Source organism: Siniperca chuatsi, linkage group LG9 (assembly GCF_020085105.1).
Source record: "Siniperca chuatsi isolate FFG_IHB_CAS linkage group LG9, ASM2008510v1, whole genome shotgun sequence".
Taxonomy (NCBI): domain Eukaryota; kingdom Metazoa; phylum Chordata; class Actinopteri; order Centrarchiformes; family Sinipercidae; genus Siniperca; species Siniperca chuatsi.
In genome coordinates, this window is record NC_058050.1 from 27,968,327 (window position 1) to 27,985,653 (window position 17,327).

Here is a 17,327-nt window from a genome sequence, read left to right on the forward strand (position 1 = left end):
TATACAAATGCCAGTGTGTATAGGTGGGTTTTTTAAATCTTTTTAAACAGAGGCACACACTGTTACGGACAGAACTGACCGGAGACACGGGGAAGATACTGATAGTTTATTGAGAGACAAGGAGATTGAACAGATCATGGATGGAAGTATACAGTCCTTTCACTGGTGATCGTGGAGCTCTGGAGTAGTGTGGCTGAATACAGGTGAGTAGGTTCACACAGGGCTGGGAACCGGAGAGACACACGGGACCCGGAGCTGGAGTGACACACACACGGGAGACTGAAGACACACGAGAACTGGAGCTGGAATGACACACACGGAGAACTGGAGTAACCGGAGCCGGGGTCAAGGCACTCGAGGCTGGTAGGAGTTTCGTTCAGGTAAAGTGAGTCCAAGGCGTTCGTAGAATCAGGGGCCCTAGCGTTCTATCCTGTGTCTTCAACGAGACCGGACACAGACTGTGGTGAGGAGCTGGGTTTTATAGGGGAGTGGATTGCTAATTGGACGCAGGTGTGTACTGGTAACAGGTGAAGGGAATCAGAGCTCACGTGAGGGAATGCAGAGTGAAGAGGAGTGGCTGGAGAGAACATGACAGACTGTGACACACACAAAAACTGCTGGGTTAAAAAATAACCCAACTTTAACCCCACTGCTGGGTAACTATGGGACAGAACACACTCTGGGTTGGTTTGACCTAAGTGCTTTTTGGACTGTGTGGCTGCGGTGTCAATTAAATCGGATAGAAGAGAGTCCTTTCGCAGTTCATCTGAGAGCTGTCAGATATCTTCCTTGAGGTTAGTAATGTCTCTTTTTCCTCACAGGGCATAATAATATTAAACCATTTGTTTGATGTTCTCCAAAATCCGGGGAGGCTTTTCTAGAGTGGAGGTTAGCCACTAGCTGTTAGCTCCACTAGCTGTTAGCTCTGTTAGCCATGTTGTGGTGTCCACACGGTGGCTGTCAGTGGCTCAAAACTCCAAAACCAAAATATGTGATATGTGGTGAATGTTTCAGTGAACATACAGCTGCAGCAGCCACATCAACAACACTAGACACCAACTTTCTCAGGAACTGTAGTCATAATAAGGCAGATTTTCCCATTTTTCCCACACTGCAGACAGATACGAATACCATGTGTTTCTGTATGTCTGACTCAACATCACTCACACTGGACATGCCGTACAGTATCACCATTAGTTCACATTTTGAATTCAGTTTCAAGAAATAGCTTGATTAATGACACTATTTTTGCACTTGACTCCATGCTGACTGTTTTTAGTAGCTCTTTTACCATGGGAGTGAATTGGGTTTGATTTGCTTTTGGAGTCAGCCTCAAGTGGCCATTCAATGAACTGCAGTTTTGGCACTTCTGCATTGGCTTCATTTTTTAGCTCCGGAGGTTGCAGCTTGTATTTTACTCACCACTTCCATTGCTAACAACTGGTAGTCCAACAGGGAAGCAACACAAGAAATTAGACCAACCAACCTGTTTTAAACAAAGGCCCACCAACATATATGATTACTGCTATATGATTACTTGTTAAATGTTTGATGACTCACAGGGCTGCCCTCTTCTTTGTTGTAAAGCTGTGTTACTTTTACGTTTATTTCTTTTACACACTTATTTATTTCTGTATTTCTTTCTCCTTTATGATAATGAGGGAGTCTGTTGTGCAACTAGATCATGGTCTCTCCTGGCTCTCACTGGCTGATCAACGTCTTGGTTCGTTGCAGTGATAAACAATAATGACAGCATACATACATAACTTACTAACATAGCTCTAAAGGAATACTTTAATGTTTTGGGAAATATGCAACCAACCCAACCCTTTGACCTGCATGCTGTTCTGGAGTTAAACTAAAGGGGCTTGAGAGGCGGAGATGTAACTTAACAGAGCCATGCAGATCGACACCATGTGAAGAACCATTTCAAATACAGCTGCTTGGATTACACTGGGCTCATGCTGTGCAATTTTTGCTCAAAGGTGTCTCCACTTTCCTAATTAAGGGTTCCAGTGTGTGTGTTTCTGCAAATATGTATATATGTATACTGTATACTGTGTGTGTGTGTGTGTGTGCTGCACGTTTCAAAATGGAAATCATATAATCTGATTGCCTCTGCTGACTGCTCAGCTACATTGTTATTTTCAGGTAATTTATTTAAGTGTACATAGGACTCGTTGTTTTCAGTTATTAAAGGGTCAGGTCACACACATTTCTAAAATATATTGTGTTGCCCCCCTCTAGTACCTAGCTGTACAGATGCTGTCCAGGTTTTGAGATATCTGTATCTGAGATTTCTGATTGCACACTAATACAATGGCGTTTTTGTTTGCTAGCATTGAAATATTACATTTAAAATAATAACAGCAACATCTCTTTTTAGAGAGCTGAGTTATTCAAATAATTGTTTTTCTGATTTAAGCAACACAGCACTGAGATATTTGCCTGTATGCATTTGCCAGTGTGTGTCAACCAGAGAAATAGCTTTGGCCAGTTTTATTTATGTGATGCCAACCCTGTGGACAGAGGTTTATAAGAATTTAAATAAATAAAAATGCTTTCAGACAAACAAATGCCAATGCATTCTGGGTGAAGTCCTGCTTTGAAAATGTGCTTTCTACCTAAAATAAATAATTGGCATGCTTATTTTGAAGGTTTGCTTTTGAAAAAATGCTTGCAAAATTGCTCCCCTCACATTGTAAAAACCTTAAAGCTGCATTGATTGAGTTTTTAGCCACTTGGCCAAAACAAGCTGTAAACATTAGCATTTTGGAGTCATGTTTGTGTCTACCTGATGTGTTTAAAAACAGTTTTACACATTTACATTAGCATTAATTTGGAGCCGTGTTTCTGTTCACCTGTAAATCCAATATTCATTCTCCTTTTTGCTCTGTTTTGGTGTCCACCTACTCCTGAGAAAAACATCTGGCTCTTTAGCTGTTAAATGCTCCACTATGTTCACCAGCTAGTAGCTAACTTTGTCTGTCTGCTGTTTGGTGCTGAACTGGAAGTATACAGTTGGTTTTTGGCTTTTTGCTGAAAACAACTACCTGCTGCAGCTGGAAGCAAGGTTGAACAGTAAAGTTCCAGGTCTTGAAACAAAACAGCTAAAAGACGTTAAAATGCTTTACATAGCTGAGAGAAACTGCAGAGTCGGTGCTAATTCTCTGTGGGTTTGTCACTACAAGCAGCCCCTTTCACATTGAAGATAGTCTTTTAATTCATTATTAAAATAAAAATATAGATTAATGCAGCTTTAAATTTGCCATTAGAGTACCTAGGCTGGGATTGACCTGCACAGGATACATTTTGCGAGGAATTTATTTTTCTTTATCAAAAATCTATTGTCAGGCTGCCAAAAAAGTAAGATATGCAATAAATACACAGTATACCATCATTTAGATTTAAAAAAATCTGTGCACAATGTGTGTACACACCAACCTTGGTTGCCACCCTCACTCAGCACCCCCTTGGCACCCCATTGAAAAGATCCTGGAGCCACCCCTGCTTAAAGGCGTTAGAAGAAGAATAAAGGCATGAGATGAAGAGTCAGCCTTACTTTGCTCTCTTAAATCCTAATGTTTAACTCAGAACTTTTTCTCTTAGAAGTAAAACAGCACGCAGCATGACGTTCACATTTAACTTATTTATTATTAGCAAACTTCTCATGCATGAAATGCTCATAAAGTTTTAATTTTTGTACATTTAACAAAAGTTGGAAAAGAAGGAGCTTGTTAATTATTAATAAAGGCAGTTTTTACTATTTAAAACAATTCAAAGCACCAGCACCTCCGCATTAAAACACAGACATAAGCAATTATACAAACATGCATGCACACGTTCACCTTTTCCACTACATCTCCCACAAGCACCTCATGCCCTAGCAGGATATTCCAGCCTTTCCTTTCCCTGGACCTCATCCATTATCACACACCTACAGGAACACAATCCCAGTTAGTAGTGCTCTTATCCTGGCTCTGTCTGCTCCACACTATCTCTACAGGATGGCTAGACCCCCAAGTGTTGGTCATTTCAAACACACACACACACAGACACACACAGGGATCCCTTAAGCTGTACGATCAGGTAAATCACAGTGTCGCTGCTGGCATCCCAACCACTGCAGACTGAAACCTTTTTAAAGTTCTTTTAATTAATGTCATCTAATTTCCTCCTGGCCAGTTTCTCAATGGTGTCAGCATTCTTTAGAAGAATTACAAAATACTAGCCCAGTCTCCCTAAGAAATACATTAATTGGACGATTCTGACACAATTTATTTCCACTAATCAATGATCAGTGCCAAGTGCAGGAAGTAGCATTCATGGTATGCGTAAAGTGAAGGTGTAGAGGTTGCCGTAGTGCATACGTTAGTTTTACTTTGTTGTTGGAGGAGGTGGTGAGTGTCACGTCTCAATGAACAATTAAGAGTGGCTTTTTAAAAATATAGGTCTAATCAGCCTACATAGCTAGTTAGGTAAATATGAAAAACAGACACAAGCGTGGATGACTTCATGGCACCCGGCCGTTGTTTGCCAAGGAATAGTCCAGCACGTAACCCCCTGCAGAAGCACAACTTAGTTTTTACATTTCTATTTGTGTTCAGATTAAACAAACAAGATAAAACAGCTTTAGAGGGGCTAGGTGCATTTTTGAACTTTGGACAGAGCCAGGCTAGTTTTCCCCTGTTTCCATTATTAATGCTATGCTAGGCCAATTGCCTCCTGGCTCCAGTTCAATACTTGGCTGCACAGATATGAGAGTGGTATCAATCTTTTCATGGAACTCTTGTCAAGAAAGAAAATTAAGCAGCAAAGAAAGAGAGATGGTGAAAATTGCAACCATTGCAATTGCAATAGAAGTTGCTAGTCTGTTGCTAATACTAATACTAATAAACACTATGAATCACGCACAAGCTAAATGTTTAGATTGCGTCTTGAAGATGATAATAGATGCATCATTGCAGCCTGGAGCCAGACTGCACGAGCTGCAGTCACAGCAGTGCTCATTAATGGCTTCTGCAGCCATGTTGCCCTCAGAGTTATTTCCTAACAGCACTGTTTGTACAGGCTAAAAACTGCGATCTGGAAGGCTGAGGAATCTGTTGTTGGGTGACACAGCAGATGAAAATGTCTCACCTCAAAATAACTGTCTAGCTGGTTCATGCAGTGAGCTCTAGTATCTGACAATATGTTAGCAAGTTAGACAGGCGGTGCAGGGTGTAGATCAAATGCTCGGAGGAGAGCTTAGAGGAGAATTCAACACTTTAAAAGATTCATTGGGAGTGGCCTCGGGCAAGCATCATACTGTAGTGTCAATGAGTCTTTATTATTAGCTCCATATGAAACTGTACTAAATCCCTACAGGCAAGTCATGCTTTTCTAAACATATACAATCTTCATTAAAGTTTAATGGAGTGATATTTACTGATATATATTTATGGTGCTGAAACAACCTATTGCAGCTTGTATATTTAAATAGAATATATTTAAATAGAATGTGTGTAAGATTATTACCCTCTCATTATTTTACTGTATGGACAGCTGAACACTGGGATGTACTATGAGCAGTATAAGCTATACACCAAGCACCAAACACAAGCTGAGGAGAGTCCTTTCCAACTTTACCACACAAAGAGTGCATGTTAACAGCTTACAACGTGGTAAATAAATGCTCCTCGTAAACCTTAGACTTTATCTGAGTGACATGACAGATTGGCTGGATGTGTTCTCTAGTAGTTCTGTTGTCTTACTGTTACTGCAGGCAGGATTACCTGCTGGGCAAAGTGGACAACTGTCCTGGGGGCCCAGACCCCTAGGAACCCCAGGTTCACTGCATGCCAAATGGTTGTAGATAATTAAAACCTGCAGTGTTCGGCCACTTGGGGGCAGTGGAAACAAGTTGTGATGAACACCTTTTAAGTTGGTATGGCACACTTGTTCGCAAACAGTCATTTACACATCCAGCAGTTACGGAGCAACATTATCATTCATTTGGAGTCGTGTGTCTGGCCACCTGATGAAGTCCAGTATTCGCCCCTGTTTTTGCTCTGTTTTTGGTCTCCTGAGGGAAATATTTGGCTCTTTAGATGCTTAATGCTCCACCAGCTGGTCTCTAACTTTGTCTGTCTGGTGCTGAGCAGGTAATGTACCACGGGTTTTTATAGCTGTTTTACTCAAAACAGCTGCCCGCTGAGGCCGAGACTCGCTATAAAGCTCTGTAAAGTCGAGGGGAGCTGCAGATTCAGGCGATAATTCTTTGTCTCTGGCTCAGAGTGTCAGGCCACTGTTAATAAGGCAAAATAAAATGAGTGAAAACAACACGGGTCAGCTACAGTCACTCAGAAGTGTAGACGGTCAGCCCCCCGCCTGCTTTTAACCTGATGGTATAATCTCTGTCTGTCATCACATGTAATTGGTTGCACGCACGTACAACACAGCGTTCAGTCAGTATGTGGCGTGCACGTGGCCGAGCGGTGTGGAGAAAAAATGGACGGCGCGGGCGAACGAGAGAAAAGGTGGAGCTGAGAGGCAGAGCATTAAAAGGAGAAAGCTCTGGAGGAAAGTGCATTTAAACGCTGCAAAATTGCAGATGTAATCACGAGCAAAGGGACATAGTGTTTTAAAAAAGACATGCTAGCAACGGCGCTGTCAGCACGCCATAATATCACAACTACCCTTCCCGAATAGAAAACTAATATTGACACTTAATCATGCTATAGGAAAGCAGGAGACGTGCACGCACGGAAATAATGTTGAAAATAAAGAGCTGTAGACTCTTTTCGGTCAGGTGGACATTACCTCCAGTTACTTAGAACTACCAGAGCTTCATGACGATCAACACAAGTCCAGTCAGAGTGCTGAGGAAATGCCAGATGCAAAACAAACACTCCATTTCATCCCGTAGCCTTAATTATGGAAGTGCAACTGGTTATCTTGTGTGTAGTAATAAAACTAAGATATGCTACTGGCAGAGACAGTAAACAGAAAAACATATTTCAGCTTAACGACTGCAGTATACGTGGTCTGTGGTGAATGTGTGGAGATTGGCAAGGGCTGATGTTAGATTCCACACCTTTCATTGTTTTCACACTGTCATTCGATACATTGTTATCTGAGCTGGAAAGTAACTAAATACATTTACTCCAGTACTGCATTAAAGCCCAATTTTGAGTAACTTTATTAACGTTACTTGAGTGTTTCCATGTTCTGGTACTTCTACCTCCACTACATTTCAGGGGGAAATACTGTACTTTTCACTCCACTACAATTATTTGATAACTTTAGTTACTAGTTACTTTGCAGATTCAGATTATTAATACAAAATATAATCAACAAATAAATTAGGATGCATTATTATAATTTACAATTGTTGATTCTCAGGGGAAAAGCTATCCAGCAGTATATAAACTCATTAAAATTACCCTTACACATTAATGCATCAATAATTAGGGCAAAATCTTCAGTCAGACATTGGGGGGACCAGCCAGCTGTATATGTATGAAGAGTTCGTTTGCAATAACACATAAACCCAATTCTTTGTATTGTCAGTAACCAGCAGCTACATGTTGGATGTTCAGTACAACACAGAACACAGAAACTGGAGCAATAAGGACCAAGCGCCGGAGACAAAGCATGTGTGACAACCTGGTCAATAAACAGCGACCACGTCAACTACAGACCCACCTTTCAAAAGGCAAGTGACTGAGTGAAACTTGGATCATCGTCCAGCCTGTTACACTGACAAGCAGTAACACACTGGTTTATATTTAACACGTGATTGTGATTCAAACAGACTGTTTGACTTGTGTAGACCTGTGAGTGATCAACTTGTGTATCAGAGATCTGTGTATGGCGTGCGGAGGACACAGGACGACCAAAAACTTAGACACACGCTCGCGAGCCATGCGCACGTTGAGCTGTTGTGGAGGAGTTCAGTGGGCATCCAGTGTGTTTTGGAGTTGTTTAACACTGAATATCGCGGGGAGGAGCCTGTGGAGGCAATTTATGACTGGTCATTAAAAATATTGTGGGACATAGCTCCATATTTCATGGGGGGGGGGGGGTGTTTACAACATATGTTTGATGTTACGGGTCCCAGGCGTGGCGACCACAATAACAAAAAGAAAAGTCTGTAAAATAAAAGTAGAGTGTGAAAGAAAGAACGACAGGTACACTCGTGTCTTTTCCCAAATTGCGTCTCTTATTTCTTATCAAAACACATGTAATTTACAATTTACAAAAGTGCATTTACTTGTCTCATTTACAAAAATAGCTTTGAAAGTCTAAATAAAGTCCATTTCGCTGCAATATGTATCTGTATTTACTCAAAACCTCCTACTGCTGCTTATTGCACTGTTACTTGACCTTTTTACAGTTGCAGTACAGACTACATACTAGACCTTTAATATTACATTGACTTCTATTGACATGGTGCAAAACTCAAGATTAATTATCCCGGACTAGTATTAGTGCATAAATCTTACTTAAATTTGGACCAAACACCTTAGAGTGTACATTAGTTAAGTTACAATATAGTAACCCAAAACATTTACTATATGGCTTTTCTTTACAGTTTCTACATTAAATGAACAAATAGTGCACAATGGGTCTTTTAACTCTAATAAAGTCCCATCAGGAGGCTTAAGCATTAAACTGGAGCACTACCCATAAAGTACATAAACCCAAAACCAAGGTTACTGTGAAATAAACACATTCAGCGCGAGCTGACGAACTCTCGCGCGAACTATCGGCGCAACGCGGCTAGCTTTACCGCCTTGACCTTGCTCTCAAACTGAGCCAAAAGTTACACAAATCATCACAATATTACTTTTCAGCGAGTACACAAGTAATACGAGGTTTAAGGCTTTCATTTATGGCAATTTTAACCAAGTACTGACCTGTGAAATAAAAGTAGAGTGTGAGAGAAAGAACGACAGGTACACTCGTGTCTTTTCCCAAATTGCGTCTAAAGGGGAACAGGAAGTTGGCCCGCTATAGGCAACCGGAGGTTCTGCTTACTTTGTTCCACTCTTTTACTCACCAATATTAACACAGGGCTACATATTATAAATGTAAAAATAAAGCTCTTAATTACCAGAGTATATTTGCACAAATTAAAATAAAGTATTGTCTTTTTACTCAATAATACCAAATGTGGTCACACATATTTGGGTGTACCAAATTGACAACCTCTTCGTTAATAAAATAATTATTAAATTAAATTCTCTCCTCTTTTCTTCTCCTTTCTTCTTCTCTTCGCTATATAAATAAAATGTGCTTCTCTTGGATGTACATTTTAACTTTAAGCCTTGTACAGCATTTCTACACATGTCCGTGCATTTAGTAGTTATCTTTACTGTGTGTGTGTGTGTGTGTGTGTGTGTGTGTGAGTGTGTGTGCTGCACTGGAGGCCAGTATTGAGCGCCGCCTCAGCTCCTCTATGGCCTTGATGAAATATAAAGCAGGAGTGTTTTCCCCGTATCAGCATGCAGGTAATTGCATACGACAGAGATGGATTTCCTGTCACTCCTGGGCTTTATGAAGAGGGCTGAGCCGCTTTTTTCTCTCTCACAACATGTGTTTTGAGTTTCAGCATCGTGAAAGTTGATAAATTGGCAGACACTTTTATCGGCCGTCGACTCAGACATGACAGACTCGATCACAACTACAAAATAAGACGCAGTTCGTGAGGGGGAACTCTGCCTTCCAACACTTCGTTTGGTTTGTTTTCACTTGTTTTGGGGGATTTGTTTGACAAGCTTAGCCAGCTATTCTGAGCCCAGACATATGAATCGACCAGAAGAAATCTTACTGTCATAATTTATTCCTATTTAAGTAACCAAAGTGGAATAAATTGCTGATGTGATGAGCGCTTGACTTGGCATGAGAATCTGATGAGCGAATCGCTGTCCTGGATCAATATGGTTCCACCAAAACAATTTTTCATTTTCTAAGTCAAATAAAACAACATTTCATATTCAAGCTTTATTTCACATGTTTGTGTAAAGACAAGTGGAGGGGAGAATGAAGCGGAAACTTTGAGGGACATGACTGGCCCTCTGAAGGGTCACTTAGTGAATCGAGACTTACTGGTGCTTCCAGAGCCGCCGGGCTGGCTTGGATTGGTTTGTCTGGGTGGAGGACTCCATCAGGCTCTGATGATCTGGAGTTGCTAGTTCTCTGCAACTGATATCATTTTAAAACGTATGCACAATAATGATGATCACAGATCATTTAAATGTACCATTAACTGTACCATACCAAGTGGAGCATCAATATACCATGTAACTATTCCCAAACACCCCCTTCAACAACCCTCATTAAGCCATAACCACAGAAGAAATCAAATATTAAACAAAAAGATGATTTTAGTGAGAATAGAATTTTATGGGGTTTTTTTTATTAAATACTTGTTGCTCTTAGTGGTGAAGCCACAGGAAAATCATCATATTAGTGTCTTTCAGCTCACTGTTTTGGTTTTCCGGCCTGCAAACTCCACTCTCATCAAAACGATTGTGCGCTTGGTTGGGAATCTGGGGGGCACTTGGATTAACGACCTCAGTATTTCATCAATGGCCACAGCCCTGCTAGTAATTATGTTCATAATTGATTGATCTATAGATTAAGTGTTCTCAGAAATTCTTCCCAAAAATGAAAATAACGTCCTGACAATGTTACAAATGCTTATTTTGTCTAGAAAACACTTTAAAAATGACTTTTATATCATCACAATGGAGAAGCTTGACCTACAAATGTTTTGCATTTTCATTTGACAAATTACTTAAACCTGCATTTTTATTTTTTTTATTTTGGCCATTTGGGGGAAGTGCAGAAAGCATAAACATCTGACATATTATCGCACTGTAAAGTTCCTGTCAAAAAAGGCAAAAAGCCCAAATAATCATTAAAATAAAATATATCAACTCTGTGATCTTTTGATTAATTGATGAAACAGTTACTTCAGCACTGATATCTACTGAATGGTAAAGTCTGAACACCTCTTCATTCTAAAAAAGATAAAATAAATTGACTTGCTAGCATTTCACAAAAAACAGCTCCCATGAGGCCTTGGCACCCAATGGCTAGGACTCATGGGTGATGTTGTTACAAAGAATTCCAATCCACCATAGATGGGCTTCTTGTGCTGGGTTTGCATTGCCATAAATGGGAAAGGTGGTTTCAAGACAGACAAAATTTGACATCCTTTTCCCAGTAATGGTCGATGAAGCTGTGCCAAAACTGCTGTTTGCTGTTTTACTTCACATGTTGTTTACCAGTTTAGCAACGCAATGTTTAATTTTGGGCAAAGAAACATGAACTTAACAAGATTCACTAATCCAGTTCCATTTTTAAAAATGTCCTGATTGTGTCTTTGGAGAAATAAAAATCCAATTTAAGCCACTTAAAAATGTACAGACTGGCAGGCAGGTCTGGCAGCAGATTCCAGATTTTACTGTAACTTCAACCAGAATGGCTTCTTCGTGTCAACAGAATGACAAATTAGTGCAAGTTTTATAGTTTTGGGGTCCCTTGATATGATAATTTAAGTCTTTTACACACACACACACACACACACACACACACACACACACACACACACACACATTAATATCAGTCAATAAACTAAGCTCCGTGTATCATCCTCAAAGAATTTCCTATATGTGCTGTGTCAGTGTGTGGATGTTTTATCTTGCATTGACTTGATGTTTGCATTTCAAACTGCATCTCTGATATTCAGCACTGACTTAAGCTATCAAAACTATTTGCAATGCTGCTGAGCATAAACACCATTTGACCCTGGTGTGACCCTAAAGTGATGCAGGAGTGGACATGCTTGAATGAATGTGATGGCTCTGTAATAACTCCTTTTAAGATGGCTGCAACATTATATTAACATAAAAGGGAAGGTTTTAAGCCCGGCAGTTTTCTGCTGCCAGCCTCATTAAGAGGGGAACATCAAGCACTCCACTGGGAGATAATCCCAGCCAGTTTTCAGCACTCAGGCTTTCAGCAATAATCAAAGAATACAGGTAGATGCAGAATAAGGTAATCCTGCAGATTAGTGGGAGTGCATAAAAATGAAGCAAGAGGATGGGAACAGAAGGGGGAAGAAAAACCCAAGAGAGGAGAGGAGAGGGTTATAGCTGTCCAGATCAATACCACAGTATTCCATACCTCAATACACAACTCAATACGCAGTACCTATTAAAAAGTATTGATTACATAATGTTTTATGCAGTCACAAGTCTCACAAATGCACTTTCTGCATTTAAACAGCTTCATGTTTGTGCTCGTGAACAGACCCCAGTGACACAAGCCCACAGCAAAGGCTTCCTCCTTCAGACTGCTTTTGTAAACATTGCTGTTGGAAAGAGATCAATCACAGGAGTAACACTACCGACTACCGCTGAATCACAAATTCAGTGAAAAGCCAACATCAAGTGTGGTTTTGGGGCAAAACGAGCATTAGTCACCATTTTTTCCCCCTTGGGGATTCCCGAAACATGAATTTATATAAAGCCTATGAGTTGTGCAAAGTCGGTCACACCATTACATAATAATAGGTTCGTTTATCAGTCATAGCAAACACCTCAACACCAAATACGAACAAATAACCAAACTACCACCAGCACCAAGTCAAATCAATAGCAAAGAAAATGTGCAGTGCAAAAAAAATACAAAATTCAAAACTTTGGGTTTGAGACACACACAGCTCCACACTCATACACTCACCAGCCAGGCCACGCACACACAGCTCCACACTCATACACTCACCAGTTACACCCATGCATAAAAGCTGTTTTGGTAAATTAGAGGCTGTTATGCAACTGACAATAAAGTACATTTGATCCAAACACTCTAATAAAAATGTCATTATAGACTTTAGAGGTGAAACTATTAGTCGATTATTCAATCAGTTGATAGACAGAAAATTAATTGCAACTAAATTCATTATCAGTTAACTTTTTGAGTAATTTTTTATAGCAAAAATGCAAAACATTCCTTAGTTCCAGCATCCCAACTGTGAGGATTTGCTGGTTTTATCTCTTATATTATTATAAATCACCCCACAGCATGTGCTCACAATTGCGCACAGGAGCCCAAGCTACCAAGCACCCGTGTAATCGAGGCCTGTGACCACAAGCCTCCAGAAGAGCTTCAGTGCTCCTTGTCACAGACGTTGGAGGGATGAACAGCACCTGTGGATGGGGACACTGTAAACCTGGAGGAGACCGCTCCCATAAGTAGAGAAGGCTTTCATCGTAGGATAAAGGTAATCACTCAGGTTTCTTCCATTTTTTCCCTGTTAAAAGGGTTTTTGGGGGAAGTATTTCGAGGGTCTACGGACAGAGGGTGTCATGTGCTGTACAGATAGTAAAGCCCCTTGAGGCAAATTGGTGATTTGTGATATTGGGCTATATAAATTAAAAAAATCATTTACATTAGCATTAAATACATGTTAATTGTTTACCCTCAATTTTTATAGGCACTGTATATACAGTGGGGTGAAAAAGTGTTTGCCCCCTTCATGATTTCTCATTTTTGTTGCATGTTTGTCACACTTAAATGTTTCAGATCATCAAACAAATTTAAATATTTGTCAAAGATAACACAAGTAAACACAAAATGTAGTTTTTAAATGAAGGTTGTTATTATTAAGGGAAATCAAAATCCAAACCTAGATGGCCCTGTGTGAAATAGTGATTGCCCCCTAAACCTAATAGCTGGTTGGGCCACCCTTAGCAGCAACAACTGCAATCAAGCATTTGCAATAACTTGCAATGCGTCTTTTACAGCGCTGTGGAGGAATTTTCTTTGCAGAATTGTTGTAATTCAGCCCAATGGCTCCCCCTAGGTTGATCATTGTAAGATTCCTGGATGCAGCAGTAAAGGACGCGATCATCAGGCAGGCATGGAGCCAGGGTCAGATTCATTTCCAAGAAAGGCGAATATTCTTCAACCAAGACTACTCTCCTGACCTTCAGAAGAAAAGAGCAAAAGTCTACGAAGTCATCAAAGAGCTACGAAAGAAGGGAATACAGGCAAAATGCATATAGCCGGCGGAACTAAGACTGAAACTCAACACCGGGGAGAAAACATTTGCGACGCTGATGGATGCAACAACAAAGCTGAAGGAGCTGGACATTGAGGTACGCTGTGGAGAGAGGGAGAAAATAGAAGAAGAGCTGAAAGAAAGGCCAGGAAGCAAGAGACGAGACACAGTACTGTCGATACGTGACACTAAGGCTCTGATTCAAGAAGAAGTGTAAAGTACTTCAAAATAAGACAATAGTAAGTTCGAATTCTTTCCAAGACTGAAGTAAATTCGGGATGATTAGTCTTACGTTTACCAATAGAACATAGAAATATAAGCGTTGCCATACCACTATGAGTATCGTTAAATGTTATGTTGCCATAAGTTCATCTAAGTGTTATGTTAAAAAGTTTAGACGGATGCTAGATCTGTACGGTACATGAGTGAAGCACACTCAGTTAGACCTCTTCTATGCATGTGCAATATGGTTATAGGGGTCTTAACAGCACTGTGTGCAATGTTTTCCCCGGAGGGGACAGGCCACACCTCTCTGCCACAGTACCATCTAGGATTAGACTCAGAAAATGTTTGAAAGCTGTGTCTAATGAGACAGATGGAAGTTCCAGTTCAGTTCAGTTCAGAGTTAATGAGGGAGCCCTCTCCTTTCTATTTTTTTATTTATTTTTTATTTTATTTTATTTTATTTTATTATTTATTTTTTTTTCTTTCCACCTTCTGTCACTATATACATACAGGATCGATACAAACAAGGAGGACAATATATATAATAATATACAAAGGGTATGGCTTCTTTGAATGTCATTAGTTACAATATAAATGGCATTAATAACCCAATAAAAAGGAAAAAGATTTTTGGACAGATAAAAAAAATGGCAAAGCGAGGTAATATTAATCCAGGAAACACACTTATCTGAGATGGAACATTTGAAACTAAAAAGAGAATGGGTAGACCAAGTGTATAGTTCATCATTTGGAAATAAGAAAAAAAGAGGAGTGGCTATTCTGTTTAGTAAAGCAGTGTGCTATAATAATGAAAAAACCTTCCAAGACAAGGAGGGCCGGTATGTTATGATGGTTGGAATAATTAGTAGCATAAAAATAACAATTGTAAACATTTATGCCCCAAATGAAGATTGCCCTCTTTTCTTTAAAAAAAAAAATAGCAGCACTAGTGGCAGACAGGGAAGGGATTTTGCTTATTGGAGGGGATTTTAACTGTATATTGAATGCTAAACTAGATAGATCACCTGTAATAGCAAAGCCTCCATCTAAAATGTCCAAGGAAATGTCAAACCTGATGAAAGAAATGGGTTTAGTGGATGTCTGGCGACATGCACACCCCAAGGAAAGAGATTTTACATTTCTGTCTCAAGTGCATGGGAGCTATTCGAGGATAGACTACTTTTGTATATCAAAAACAGACTTATATAAAGTAAGAGAATGCATAATTGAGCCTGTTACCATCTCAGATCACAAACCAGTTATCATGAAAAATCATCTGGGGTTAGATATTGGAGATTTAACGTTTCGATGTAAACAATTCCCCAAACTAAACAAGAAATACAAGATGCGTGGAAGGAAGGAAGATTATATCTATTGGGTCTAGCATAAAGAAACAAAGAAACTCAGAACAACAAAAATATGAAAATGAAATAAAGAGGTTAGAGAGGGAGCATAAAAAAATAAAAAAGAAAATACACTTAGGGAGTTAAAAGAGATTAGAAAAACATTTGATGAAATACTGACATACAAAGCAGAAGGAGCCCTTAGATACATAAAAAGAAAATACTATGAAATGGGAAATAAAGCTAGTAGACTTATGGCTTTTCAACTCACGAAAGATCAAGCTAGTTGCATAGTTCCTAAGCTTAGTCATCCTGCAACGAAAAATGTTGAGACCCATCCCAAAGCAATATCAGACGCTTTTGCTGAATATTATCAACAGTTATATAGAGGTCCAAACCAGGAATCTTAGAAAGATAAAATTATCAAATTTTTGAAACCTCTTAATTTGACAAAATTGTCGATGGAGGCATGTAAATTAACAGATCCTATAACAGAAGATGAAATTAAAGAAACAATTAGTAATCTAAAAAATAATAAGGCACCAGGAACAGATGGATTTTGTGGAGAGTGTTATAATAAAGTTTTTATGAATGATCTTTCTCCAATACTATGTAAAGTATATAATTATGCACTACAATCAGGAGACCCACCAAAATCGTGGTCCGAAGCCATAATTTCAGTATTGCATAAAAAAGGTTAAGACCCCATACAATGTACTAGTTATCACCCAATTAGTCTTCTATGTGTGGATTATAAAATACTAACAACTGTCATGGCTAAACGAATTCAAAAATATATTAAAAAAGTTATAAAACCAGATCAAACTGGATTTATTCAAGGCCGCCAAGGAACTAACAATGTGAGAAGGGCTTTAAATTTAAAATCAATAGCGATAAAAAATAAAAGGAATGCAATGCTTCTCAGCCTTGATGCTGAGAAAGCATTCGATAGAGCTGATTTTTGGAACAAACTCTGATGGAAATGGGTTTTGGAGGAAAATTTGTAACTTGGATTAACCTATTATACAAAGAATCAAAATCGAGAATAAGGGTGAATGGTTCCAAATTTTTTGTGGTAGAGACAGGGTGATTCTTTGTCTCCCGTCCTCTTCGCATTGAGCATTGAACCACTACCAGAAGCTATACTTCAGAATGCAAGAATTCAAGGAATAGAGGATGAAGGAAATCAGTTCATAAAATATCACTGTTCGTGGACAATATATTGCTCTTTATAGAAAATCCATCTCATTCCATTCCTCCACTCATGCAGTGTTTGCATTAAGATGGACTAGTCTCAGGATATAAAATTAATGAAAATAAATCTGAAGCAATGATGATTTCTGGTGTTTGACCATCCCAATTAAATGAATGGGTCTCATTTCATTGGTCTAAGCAAGGATTCAGATATTTAGGAATTACTCTTGTGTCCAATTCCAGCCCGCTTTTTGAAGCAAACTACAAAAAACTAATACAACAAAAACAAAGTGATATAGTAAGGTGGGAGATTCTTCCTCTCTCACTACTAGGCAGAATTGAGGTGATAAGAATGAACCTACTACCAAGATTTCTTTTTTTGTTCCAATCCCTTCCGGTAAATGTACCCATTTCGGTTTTTAATATGCTAGATAAATTATTTAGTAAATTTGTATGGCAGAAAAAGAAACCTAGGATAAAATTTAAAACTTTAGCGAATCTAAAATATT

The 17,327-nt window shown here is 39.2% G+C and overlaps 1 long non-coding RNA gene across 1 annotated transcript in view; it reads left to right on the top strand.

Moving 5' to 3' along the window:
* The first annotated feature begins 562 nt into the window (after positions 1-562).
* Positions 563-17,327, top strand: part of LOC122881920 — a 20,945-nt gene continuing 4,180 nt past the window's right edge. Inside the window, exons 1-3 of the long non-coding RNA XR_006379261.1 lie at positions 563-794; positions 13,077-13,276; positions 13,859-14,295. This is a non-coding gene — a long non-coding RNA (uncharacterized LOC122881920). The remainder of the gene's footprint in view (positions 795-13,076; positions 13,277-13,858; positions 14,296-17,327) is intronic.